Genomic DNA, 13,787 nt, shown 5'->3' with positions numbered 1-13,787 from the left:
GGATAGTACAGACAGTTCCGCTGTTGCAGCTGTAAAATCATTGTCTTCTGAACAGCTATTGGAAGATATTCTGTTCATTGATTCTAATTTTAAAATCATGTCCAAAAGCATCACTCTGTTAGAATCGTCTAAACTACAACTCTCAGAAGTCCTTAATATAGTGGATAAAGTATCACAAACCGTTATCCAAAATATTAATTCATTAATTTCAGAAAAAGTGAAATGTAAGTTGAGAAACATTATTGCTAAAAATTCTGCCTATTCACAACTTCGTATTATAAATGATGTACCATCAGGTCACGACAAGACGTCTGAAGTTGGTGTACTAAAAAGTAGTGACCTTCCGTTCTTCAAATATGTACGTATTACATCGTGTGATGTTGAACGTACATTTTCCAAAAATTAAAACTGTTTAAGTGACCATCGGAAGAGGTTACTTTACAGTCGCTCAAAATGTACGTAACTCTTTACTGCAATGCACATATTCAAGGATGATGTGAGTATATTACATAAAATATTAAGAGTTAATATATCTCACTATAAAATATTTGTGTATTTACATGTTTAGACATTTCCTACTTCATTGATCATTCATTATATTTCTTGAGTGCAGGATACAGGTTTTATTGTAACCGCAGTATACTGCTCAGTGTTTACAACAGAGGCATACTCCATCCCTCGCACGCCTCTTTCTCATACAGTCTATACCGCGTGCGCAGTAAACCTTACGATTCTCGTGGCAATTCCACGAAGTCTACTTATGAGCAAAATTAATCGATTTATGATACAGGAATATGAGGTTACAAAAAAGTCATAAAAACACATACATACATACATACATACATACATACATACATACATACATACAAACATACATACAAACATACATACATACATACATACATACATACATACATACATACATACATACATACATACATACATACATACATACATACATACATACCTACATAAGTGTTCTGCCCATGGGCAAACCCATCATTCTCCAATCTTCTATTTTCTGCCTTCCTCTTATTTTCCGAATATCATTCATATATCGTAATGTCGTCTATCACCTGATATCTTCTTTTGCCTCGAACTCTTCTCCCGTTCACCATTCCTTCCAGTGATCCTTCAGTACGCAGTTTCTCCTCAGCCAGTGAACAAACCAATTCTTTTTTCTCTTTCCGATCAGTTTCAGCATCATTCCTTCTTCACCCACTCTTTCCAACACAGATTCATTTCTTATTCTCTCTGTCCACTTCACACGCTCCATTCTTCTCTATATCCACATTTCGAATGCTTCTATTCGTTTCTCTTTACTTCGTCGTATGTCCATGTTTATGCCCATACAATGACACACTCCACACAACGCATTTCACTAGTCTCTTCCTTAGTTCTTTTTCCAGAGGTCCGTAGAAGATGCTCCTTTTTCAATTAAAAGCTTCCTTTGCTATTGATATCCTCCTTTTGACTTCCTGGCTGCAGATCATGTTACTGATTGTAGTACATCCCGAGTATTTGAAGCTGTTCACTTGCTCTAATGTCTCATTTAGAATTCGCAAGTTTATCTTCTTTATTTTTCTTGCGACTAATTCCAATATTTGGGAGCACTTACAGGTGCGTACAGTTTTTTCATAGATGAATCTCAACAAAACTAGACGAAGAGTACGTTTGACAGCTGCTTACATAAAGTCCATTATAAGTAGACAGTGGATGTGGGATGACTTAAGGAAAAGAGAAGTTGTTTCGTATCGGAATATATGGCACGTGCCGGGTCGTTCATCTTTTGTGTACCTGGCGAGTACAGCAGCGTAAATTACGAAGGAACCCCGGTCCGTTCATAGTAACATTGCAACGCAATGTGTGCAGTTGTGTTATCCTGCTCAAGTATTTAGTACGTTTTGAATAGTGTAGTGCTGATCCATTCATAATGTCGAACTCAAAACGTTAAATTCGCTTACAGATACGAAATGCAATTAAGAAGTATGAGAGTGACGTTTTATGTATTAACGAAGACAATATCGTGTGTAATGTATGTAAAATTGAAATAAAAACCAGAACAACTCAGGCTATAGAGAAACATTGCAACAGTACATCGCACAGGAAATGCGTTGAAATGAAATCTTAGAAACCGTCTACATCATCATCATTATCACCATCATCATTTAGTTGTGCGGGTCTAAACGACACGTGCAACATGATGCTCAGTGCAAATATTCCTCTAAAGAAACGAGTGATCCCCATTTTAGTTTTTCTCTTCAGAAATTCTCTCGATACAAAAACTGTTTAAGTGATAGGCGAAGACGATTCAGCTTCGACAACAACGCTGGTAATTGCATCAATGATGACGAGGACTGAACCTGCAAGGTATGTGCTACACTACTACAGTACGTTATTTTTCTTTTCCTTCTGACTGTGCGGAGATACAGTAGCATGTTGACGTCGTCTATTTACGTTTAAAACCTATTGAGCCAATGGTCTGAATGAAAAAAAAATGTAATATATAGTAAATTTGCATTTACATTGAACGATAAGTCATTCCGCATCCACTGTCTAATTATAAGTATAGATTACACCGAAACTGGCAATGAAAGAATTATTATTTCTAGAGAAGATCACAAAAATTCAGAAGATTTAAACTTTCACAAATAATGACAAATCCGGATGTTTGCATATGTGCGTAAAAACAAATGATATTTGACTTATTTCAGTTTTATTTAATAAATTCGTTAATATAGGCCTATAAAAATGTAAAAATTTAAAGATATAGCCTATTTAGCATTTATCCATGCAAGGATATTGGTGTTCACAATATAGTATTATTTTTTATTATTATCCTTATAATGTAAAATAATTTTTATTGAAAATTAATATAAAGTAGGTATGTCCAAAGTAACATTATTTAACATGTTTGTTGAAGAGTATTTCCTAAATAAATGATTCTAGTAGGGCTATGTATATCCTTGTATATTAACTTTACATTATTGTAGTAATTTATTCCCTGCACAAAGTGCACTCTGATGGACAGCAGTTCGTAAACTTGCCTGTGTCCTTGACACTCCTCGATTATACAGGTTTCGTATAGCGTCAGTTAAATGTTCTGCATAGCCTGTTTGTTTTTTATGTTTCTCTATGGCAAATGCCTGTTTATACAGTCAAATGATTTTTCCATGCTATGATCCGAGTTCTAATCACGCCTAATCCAAGTGAAATTAATGGTGAGAAAACAGTATGAAGGCGGTTTTTCAACAATTGCTGCCGTTTTATTTTATTGAATTTCGTCAATTTTCTGTAAATCACAGTAATAATTTATAATCACCCTGGTATAACGTAACATATATATCTTTCATGGTTCACCACGAGCAATAGTCCACACCTATAGAGTAACGGTTAGCGCGACTAGCCGTGAAACCAGGTGGCCCGGGTTCGATTTCCGGTTGGGGCAAGTTATCTGGTTGAGGTTTTTTCCGGGGTTTTCCCTCAACCCAATATGAGCAAATGCTGGGTAACTTTCGGTGTTGGACCCCGGATTCATTTCACCGGTATTATCACCATCTCATTCACACGCTAAATAACCTAAGATGTTGATAAAGCGTCGTAAAATAACCTACTAAAAAAAGAGCAATATCAGTGAGAGCAAAGCTTCGAAATGTTACCCTACATGGGAACAGTTGCGACCAATGATGATTAATAGTACAGTGATAATAATAATAATAATAATAATAATAATAATAATACTTACTTACAAATGGCTTTTAAGGAACCCGAAGGTTCATCGCCGCCCTCACATAAACCCGCCATCGGTCCCTATCCTGTGCAAGATTAATAAAGTCTCGATCATCATATCCCACCTCCCTCAAATCCATTTTAATATTATCCTCCCATCTACGTCTCGGCCTCCCCAAAGGTCTTTTTCCCTCCGGTCTCCCAACTAACACTCTATATGCATTTGTGGATTCGCCCATACGTGCTACATGCCCTGCCCATCTCAAACGTCTGGATTTAATGTTCCTAATTATGTCAGGTGAAGAATACAATAATAATAATAATAATAATAATAATAATAATAATAATAATAATAATAATAATAATAATAATAATAACACATTCAGCGGAAAGAATACATTTTCTTTATAACTTAATATTTCATTCAGAGACGATACAGCTCAATATGGCAGTTTAGCAGTAACGGTAGAGCAATGTTAAACAAAATCTAAAACAAACCTGTTCCACGCCCGAATTGTACTCCGCAAGTCTCATAAATTCCGGGGAGATAGGCTAATCAGGCTTCCCTGATACTCGTAAATGACAGAGGTATAGACAGAAACACTAGAGCATTATTTCCATTCTTTGTGCTGGGAAAGTTGACCAAAAAGAGAGCGATACTAATTCAGATCAAGAGAAAAGAGTGCCCGGAATACAGGAGGAGGAACTAATGGGTTTGCGGTCATTCGATACGGCGTGTTTGTTGATTGAACTGTGGGAAAGAATCGTTAAGCATGCAATCACCAAATCATTCCTCACTGTTTGCAATCACAGTGATTCTTCCGTAATTGCCATAATTGAGTTCTTGTAATCGTGACTCAATATCATACTGTCGATAAGAAATTCCACCATATTTCACCAGTTTCGAAAGCAGCTCTTCGGCGAGATAGCCGAAGGACTATTTTGGCGGAATAAGGCCTTTATTTTCCTTAACTATCACTCAAAAACACTCATAGGAGGAAAGAAACTTTCGATATATATTTTAAACACAAAGGATATTTCTTGTACATTTAAAAGTAAAGTACTTCACATGTAGGTTAAGCAATTAGCTATGCAAAAATTCATATTAAAGAACAGCTTAAACTGTAATTACGAAAAAAGAAGTATTATTTTTATATTAACCAAATCTAATCAGTATGGACGACTTTTTATAGTTATTTGTAATGTTACTGAAATATTAATGACTTTCAATTTACAGACATTTGTGTTTTACATTAAGCTAAACTTGTTTGGTTGAGTGTTGAGTCCTAAGTCAGTAAGCAGTAAAGATTTTAAGCACCGATAACTTTTAAAAGTGATTTTCATTCTTTCTCAACGTTTCTGTCACTTTGACCTCAAATCTAACATGAAAAACAAAAAAGTGTGCTGCTTACCAACTTCTGAAGGTGTAAATGTCTATTTTGAACAGATCACTTCGAAGTTAGTATTTTTTTCTCACCTTTAAAAAATGATGTTGAATTCTATTTTGTTTCGATGTTTTCCTTAGACATTAACCTACCATTAAAAAGAAATACAGCACGATTCATTGATTGTCATAGGAGTTACAACGTGTTCGTAGCGTCTAGATCAGTGGATTCAATCTATGGTAAGAGGTTGTCTCAAGTCGTACGTATACCACTGAGTACTTATATACAGGGGCATCATTTTATTTTTACTAACATTTTTAATATTAACCTGTCTATACCTTTAGAGAACCGGAAACACCGCTTGCTCCCCCCTCCAAGACTGGAGTTCGATGATACTGACGTAAAACACAAATCACTCTACTAGGTATAGGATGGAAGAAAAGTAGTTCATCCATTTACGTAAACTAGGAAATATCGCGATTTTGAGTTTGATAATTTTCATTAGGCTTTTCTTTAATCAAAGTACAGTACTGTATTAAGAATAAGTGTTTTTACTCACGAAGTGAGTTATCCATGCGAACGTATTCATTATGCAGTGTATATTATACTGTCTACAGCACATCAGCGTACAATATAGAGAAAGAAGTTAAATTGAAAATCAATCATAATATGAATATTTAAACACAATTTTGAAAATGGTGGCCGTTCATTTCGATACAGGCTTCAGTTCTTTTATGCATATTATAGCACTATAGACTATTGCATCTAATTCCAATTGCCAGTTTCGTCCTTCGTACTAGTAACTCATGTTGAAATAATTCTGTACCTACTCTACGTACTGTGAATTCAATCTTCACTTCTGCCCGACCCGAAAATATAAAATTACTCAGACATGCTATCTACTGTCCGTCCAAGTGGCTATGCCGCAGAATTGTAGAAAGGGAGGAAATCACGTGACAGTTAATTACTTAACGAGGCCCTTTTATTTAAGTTAAATTAAACAGCTGTATAATATTACGTAAACGTCCAAATCCTAAGAGAAATTAATGTTTTCAGAAAAGAGCTAAGACAGCCCAGCTTTTACAGAGGGGCGAGCAGAAGCAGGTGGGGGAAATCGGGATGCGACGTAGGCAAACGGACAGTACCTGTGCGAAAATATGATTCAATATTGAAAGCTCTTTCGTCACTGGAAAACGCGAACATATTTCTGGAACGTACTATACTCAGTAACTCAATACTGCTTACTATCTGCGGTCTTGGTTCTGTGTGGAGTTGGAACTTCCTTAGTAGAAGGGGTGGGAGTGAAGTACATTCAAAAACTCAGGTACAATAAAAATTGAAGTAAAAATAAAATGTTGTCCCTGTACTTACGTATTGTAGTGTACCTACATAAATTCTTAAACAATATTATCAACTCTTGTTTTTCCTTGCTTTAATAACACTTCGCATAATTCATTACTATTATTATTGTATTGCATCAATAATTGTTATTACTGAATGCATAATAACTACAGGAAAATCATTTTATTTTTACTAACATTTTTAATATTAAACTGGCTATACCTCTGTATCAACGCCGTTTGCTATCCCTTCCACGACTGGAATTCGATGATACTGGCGTAATATACAAACAAATGACTTCACTAGGTATAGGAGAGAAGAAAAGTAGTTCATCCATTTACGTAAACTAAGAAATATCGCGCTTTTGAGTTTGAACATTTTCATTAGGTTTTTGTTTAATCAAATTACAGTACAGTATTAACAATGACTGTTTTTACTCACGAACGGAGCTGTCCATGTGGACGTATTCATTATGCAGTGTATATTATACTGTCTACAGCACATTAGCGTACAATATAGAGAATGAAGTGAAATTGAAAAATAATCATAATATCGATATTTAAACACATTTTTGAAAATGGTGGCCGTTCATTTCGATACAGGCTTCAGTTCTAATGTGCATATTGTCGCATTATAGATTATTGTACCTAATCCAAATTACCAGTTTCGTCCTTCGTACTAGCAACTCATGTTGAAATAATTCTGTATCTACTCTATAAAAGTGTACCTTACGTACTGTAAATTCAATCTTCACTTCTGCCCGATCCGAAAAGATAAAATTACTCAGACATGCTATCTATTGTTCGTCCAAGTGGTTATGTCGTAAGGTCGTAGAAAGGAAGGAAATCACGTGACAATTAAGTAATTAACGAGGCCATTTCACTTAAGTTATTTTAAACAGTCGTATAATATTACATAGACGTCCAATCCCTAAAAAAATTAATGTTCTCAGAAAAGAGCTAAGACAGCCCAGCCACTAGCTGGCGGATAAAAGCTGGTGGGGGGAAACCGGGATATGGCGTAGGCATATAGTCGACAGTAGGCCTACCTATGCGAAAATGATTCAATATTGAAAGCTCTTTCGTCACTGGAAGACGCGAACATATTTTTGGAACATACTGTTTACTATGACCGTAAGGCTACTATGTCTGTATATGCGGTCTTGGATCTGTGTGGAGGACGATTGAACTTCATTAGTAGAAGGGGTTGGAGTGAAGTACATTAAAAAACTCAGGTACAATAAAAATGGAAGTAAAATAAAATTATGTCCCTGTATTTATTTTGCATACAGCATCAGTTATAGTCTTTATTATCTCTGATATAATTTCAGTGCAGTTTGGGGATATGAAGGTAAACTAAATGTATTTTGGAGGTACGTTAACAAAAAAAAATAAATATCACTGGTCCAGCCAAACTAATCTACCGTTCTGCTAGCAGTGCTCATGTCACGCGTACAGAATCGAAGTGTGCGCGCTCTATCACCAGACTCGGGTACTGAGCGTAGGTAATATTAATTCACTCACAGTGTTCTGCTCAAGGGCATGTCTTTCACTGCAAACCCAGCTTTCTCCAATCTTTCCTATTTTCTGTCTTCTCTTAGTCTCCACATATGATCTATATAATCTTAAAGTCGTCTATCATATGATAAAATCTTCTGCACAGAACTCTTCTCCCGTTCATCAATCCTTCCAGTGTTTCCTTCAGTAGACCCAGCAATTCCTATTTCTCTTCCTAATCAGTTTCAGCATCAATCTTTTTCTTCATCCACTCTTTCCAACACAGCTTCGTTTCTTATTCTGTCTGTCCATTTCACACGCTTCATTCTTCTTCATATCCACATTTCAAATGCTTCTAGTCGTTTCTCTTCACTTCGTCGTTATGTCCATGTTTCTGCCCCCATACAATATCATACTCCACACAAAGCATTTCACTGATCTCTTCCTTAGTTCTTTTCCCAGAGGCCTGCACAAGATACTTCTTCTATCAAAAGCCTCCATTGCCATTGCTATCCCCCGTTTGACTTCCTGGCAGCAGTTCATGTTACTGCTTATAGTACACCCCAAATATTTGATAGATAGTACCTATACATTAACGAAATTATTCTCTTTTTACACGAGCACTTCTTTATAGAACGCCGATGTTAAAATTAATACAATTTCATTACAGAGAGAGGAATCAATTATTGATTTTTTTCCGTGGGGAAGTCAATGCAGTATCGATATATCTTCTTATGCCTCGGTTAGAAATTTATATAAAATATGGTGCATGCATATTTATGAAAACTGTACTCTCAGCTGTAATGATATTATGAAGCTTTGTTACAATGCCTGTCATAAGTCGTTTCAAACTTATGTTCTGTGGAACTGGCGATTTTTACGGAAATGCGATAAATTACACGCATTAAAACAATAAAACTAAAGGACTTAAACGAGAACAGACTTCGCATTTTTTTCTAGGATTTAGACTTTGTACACTTTGAGGATTTTCACTTTGTAAGGTTTCTTGATGTCCAATATCACATAGACTGTCCCGTAAGTGTAATGCTGTTCCATCATCGACTAACAACAACGCGTTGGAGAATAATAAATTGTTCAAAACAAATTTTCTTGTTTATCAGCCAACACTTGACGAACTTCAACGATAAACAGACTTTAGCAATATATATATATATATATATATATATATATATATATATATATATATATATATATATATATATTTGGAATACATTTTGCAGGAGAAGCAATTGAAAGTTTGAAATGCTTAGCGCTCAAAGCTTAACTGTGATTTTCCGATCTTTACTGAACAATGACTATCAGTGTTAATGCCATATAACTCTGTATGTACATTCTATATGTCTTAAGCTATGCATTGACAGTCTTGGTTCATTTTCGACAAGAAAGTGACATCCATCATTCTTGCAGTGGACTCTTCATATATCAATGAATCAAATACGGCTGGCGCCATACTGAGTGAATTTAATGACAGGCCGAGTATTTTATGTCTTATACTTTCATGTTAAATGTAAAAACAGTGCACTCATTTAGTCAGATAGTGATGCCGGTAGTCCTGTAACTCTTCCAGTTTTAAACTGGACTTTTGTAGCATCACAATACTTGTTAGTTATATAGTAGAGTCCCTTTACTGTTTATAAATGGTGGTAAGAACTATAAGCTAATCGAAGGTCATTTTATACATTTGTACGTACTGTGTATTACATTATTGCTCTGTGCCCGCCCCTAGCTAGACGATGTAACCTCTGCCGAACGATGAACTCACTGACTGGTAGGTAGAGAATGTGGTGTAAACAGCAGGGTGAGTGCAAGCACTGTACATACAGTACTTGTTTCTAAGCATTGGAGGCACCACGCAGCCAATTCCCTACAAGTTTCAACTTAATTTTTGTCTGAATAAATGTATTATGAAATGTTATGATTCTAAATGACTTAAAATATTTTTGTCGTTAACGTTAAAACAATTATTTTATTTACAGCTGTTACCATTGTGATTATCTATTCTTATATTTATATGTGTTATTAAAAAATCTTCTCTTTATACAGAGCGTTAGAAGATTATCCAATATTTTATGATGTGATAATATGCATCAACACAAGAAAATAATGTCTAATAAACATGAGTGCTACAACACATACTTTCTGAGATCTGAACACTTGTTCATAAGAGGTACTCAATGTGACGTCCATTCATGGCAATGCATTTTTCTGCCCTACAATACAGCAGACTACCAGATACTCATACCGTAGTTGACACACCTGGTATGGAATTATACGTCGCTAGGAATACTAAAAACAAAAGTCTGGTTGCGGATATGAGCGGGTTTCAGCAGAGATGTTGATGTGAATTTTCGTAATCAGCATGTGTAGGCTGATGAAAATCACCATGCAGTTGAAGAAACAAGGCATCAGCACCGATTCTCAATCAATATATGGGCAGGCGTTCTTGGTGATATATTAATAGGGCCATACGTGCTACCACAGAGATTAACTGGGGATCGTTAATCAGGACTTCCTTATTAACATATTAAAACAAATTTCAAAGAGTACTTGATTCCTTACGCAGAGGGGCAGAGGAATGCATTGCCATTAATGGACGTCACTTTGAGCACCTGCTATGAACAAGTGTTCAGATCTCAGAGAGTAAGTGTTTTAGGACCCATGTTTATTAGACATTATTTTCTTCCATTTTGAATCTTGCGTACACTACTTTTAACACCTGAATATAATTAATTAATTAACTAGTGGACTTACTCGTGTTAATTACGTAAGTTTGTGCGGCTTACAGCTGTTTCGGTGCTTCACACACCATCCTCGGAGTCTACTAGACCTCGGCGTCATCTCGAACTTCTCTGCCTGTTATGTGGGTGTGTTTGTTTCTTGAAAGGTGTTGAAAAGTGGAGTCAAATAGTGTGTGTGTACTGAAATTGAACTGTGTGTTGAGAATTTGATCGGGGTGTGTTTTAGTGTGTTTGTGTATTTCGTATTGTTCTAGTGTGTTGAGTTTTTGGTCCTTGGGTTATATGTGTAGGATTTCCATGTCCGCATTTATGTTATTGTATACGTATGGCTAGCATTGGTTATGTGATCGGTGTATGTAGATGTATTAACAAACACAAAAACACGCAAAACACAACACAAAAACAAGAACACAAGAAATACATCACACTAACATATGAAAACAAAAGCACACATAAGATCGCATCTTCATTCAGAAAGCAGAAATACAACATGACATACAGAACTTAAAACACACTACAAACACATCTCAACACACAAAAGACACAAACAAATAAATACGACCACACAGGTGTATATAAAACTCACATGTAATAGTTGCGATAAGTTCTACATAGGACAGACAGGCAGATCATTCCAAACACGCTACAAAGAACACATTAATGCAATAACCAGAGGACACAATACACCTACATACGCCGATCACATAACCAATGCTAACCATACATACAATAGCATAAATGCGGACATGTAAATCCTACACATTAATTTATTTATTTATTTATTTATTTATTTATTTATTTATTTATTTATTTATTTATTTATTTATTTATTATTTTGCTAATAATTGTAACATAAAATATAATATATACAGAAAAACTTTAGCTCGCCCCTGAAAGAGTAGAACTCGTGCTCAGGGGCGGATTCCTGAATTGAAAAACATACAACCGAAGAACCAAAATCTCAACACACTAGAACAATGCGAATATAAAAATACACTAAAACACACCCCGATCAAATTCTCAACACACAGATCAATTTCAGTACACACACACACTATTTGACTACACTTTTCATCACCTTTCAACAATCAAACACACCCACATAACAGGCAGAGAAGTTCGAGATGACACCGAGATCTAGTAGGCTCTGAGGATGGTGTGTTAAGCATTGAAACAACTGTAAGCCGTACAAACCTACATAATTAACACGAGTAAGTCCATTAGTTAATTAATTATTTTCTTGTTTTGATGCATACTAGCACCTCCTAAAATATTGGGTACTCTTAACACCCTGTATTTGTATGTGTAGACTACAAATTTAGATGCTAAAATAAATCTTATTTAAGTTTGTAATATTTTCATGTATAAGTTTAAATACATATTTTTTTCTTCTTCCTTACTGTATCTTTTGATGTCAACGCCAAGCATGAGCAAAGCGATCGCCTTATCAGTAACGTATTGAGTCATGTTCCTATAGTGGGAGGAATCAACTAGCTTTCCAAATTAGAAGTTTTTATAACAGAAGTTTCCAACGGAGGGACTTCACTGAACTTAATTTTAGAGATAGTATCTTTAAGATATGTAAATATCTTTGTTTTTTTTTATTCATCTAATGAATAAATAAAACTGAAATCTTTTTTTAAATAGATCCTGTATGGACTGTGTATTTACTATCAATCAAATAATGGAAAAACATAGAGAATTTAATATTCCTGCATATATTGCGTTCATTGATTATGAAAAGGCTTTTGACACTGTAAATTGTACAAAACTGTGGAAAATGTTATTGAATAGAGGTATCCCACAACATATAATATGTGCCATAAAGACCTTATATGTAAATACAACGATCACAATAAAAAACAATAGCGGAATAAGTAAGGAGAAAAGAGAAATAATAAGAGGTGTACGACAAGGGTGCCCATTGTCACCTACTCTCTTTAATTTATATATTGACGAAATTGCCAGAATTTGGCAAAGAGAACTAAGTTCACATTTTATAATAAACGATACACCTGTAAATACGATCTTATTCGCAGATGATCAGGTTGTATTTGCTAATTCAGAGGATCTGCAACGGGCACTATTTCAACTAAATCAGATAGCCTGCAATTATGACCTGAAGATCTCAACGAAGAAAACGAAAGTAATGGGCTTTCAGGGAAAAATACCTCTAAGAACGAAAATTGTAATAAATAATGAGCACATTGAACAAGATAACAATTTTAACTACCTTGGCTGTAATATATCATATGATAAAACATCTTATGTAGAAATAAAACTTCCTAAATTCCAACAGCTAGTAGGAACCATCAAAAGAACACTGTGCAACAAGGTCAGAAAGGAAACAGTTTTAAAATTTTATAAAGTACTTGCCATGCCGTCATTGACCTATGGATCTGAGATCTGGACTTTGACTGAGAAACAAAAGAAAAGAATGGAAGCAGCGGAAATGAGACTGCTCAGACTGGCAGGTTACAGTCTACTCCACCATAAAAGAAATACAGAAATACGTGAAGAAATAAATATGACAAGTGTAACAACAACAACACATGAATATATAAATAGATGGCATGACCATATTACCAGAATGGAACAAAACCGTATTCCACAAATAATATATCAATATCAACCAAGAGGTAGAAGAGACATCGGTCGACATAGAAAGAGATGGAGTGACCAATTTTAAATTTAACACTTAGAATACGTATGGAGACGGAACAGACCTCATGGCCTAAACCGTGTTGTTTATGATGATGATGAAATCTTTTAACCTCGCTGCTGCTTTCATGATAATGACTGTAGTGCTGATGATTGAAGTGTTATGTGAAACACTGGCTGGGATATACATTTTTATGTCTCAACAAATATACATGTGTTCATAATCTTCTGTTTACGAAATTGTTTCCAGTTAATGAAATAATAATATTAAAAAAATAGATGCGCTTTTTAGTTATTCAGTATATACATGCATATAACATTACACTTAACCTGCTTATAGTAGGTGAGGCAAAGGAAGTCCCCAATTTAAAAATGAAATAATTTTCTGACAAAAAACATATAATTCATTTATAGAC

This window comes from Periplaneta americana, chromosome 12, assembly GCF_040183065.1.
Source record: "Periplaneta americana isolate PAMFEO1 chromosome 12, P.americana_PAMFEO1_priV1, whole genome shotgun sequence".
Taxonomy (NCBI): domain Eukaryota; kingdom Metazoa; phylum Arthropoda; class Insecta; order Blattodea; family Blattidae; genus Periplaneta; species Periplaneta americana.
This window is presented reverse-complemented; position numbering follows the sequence as displayed.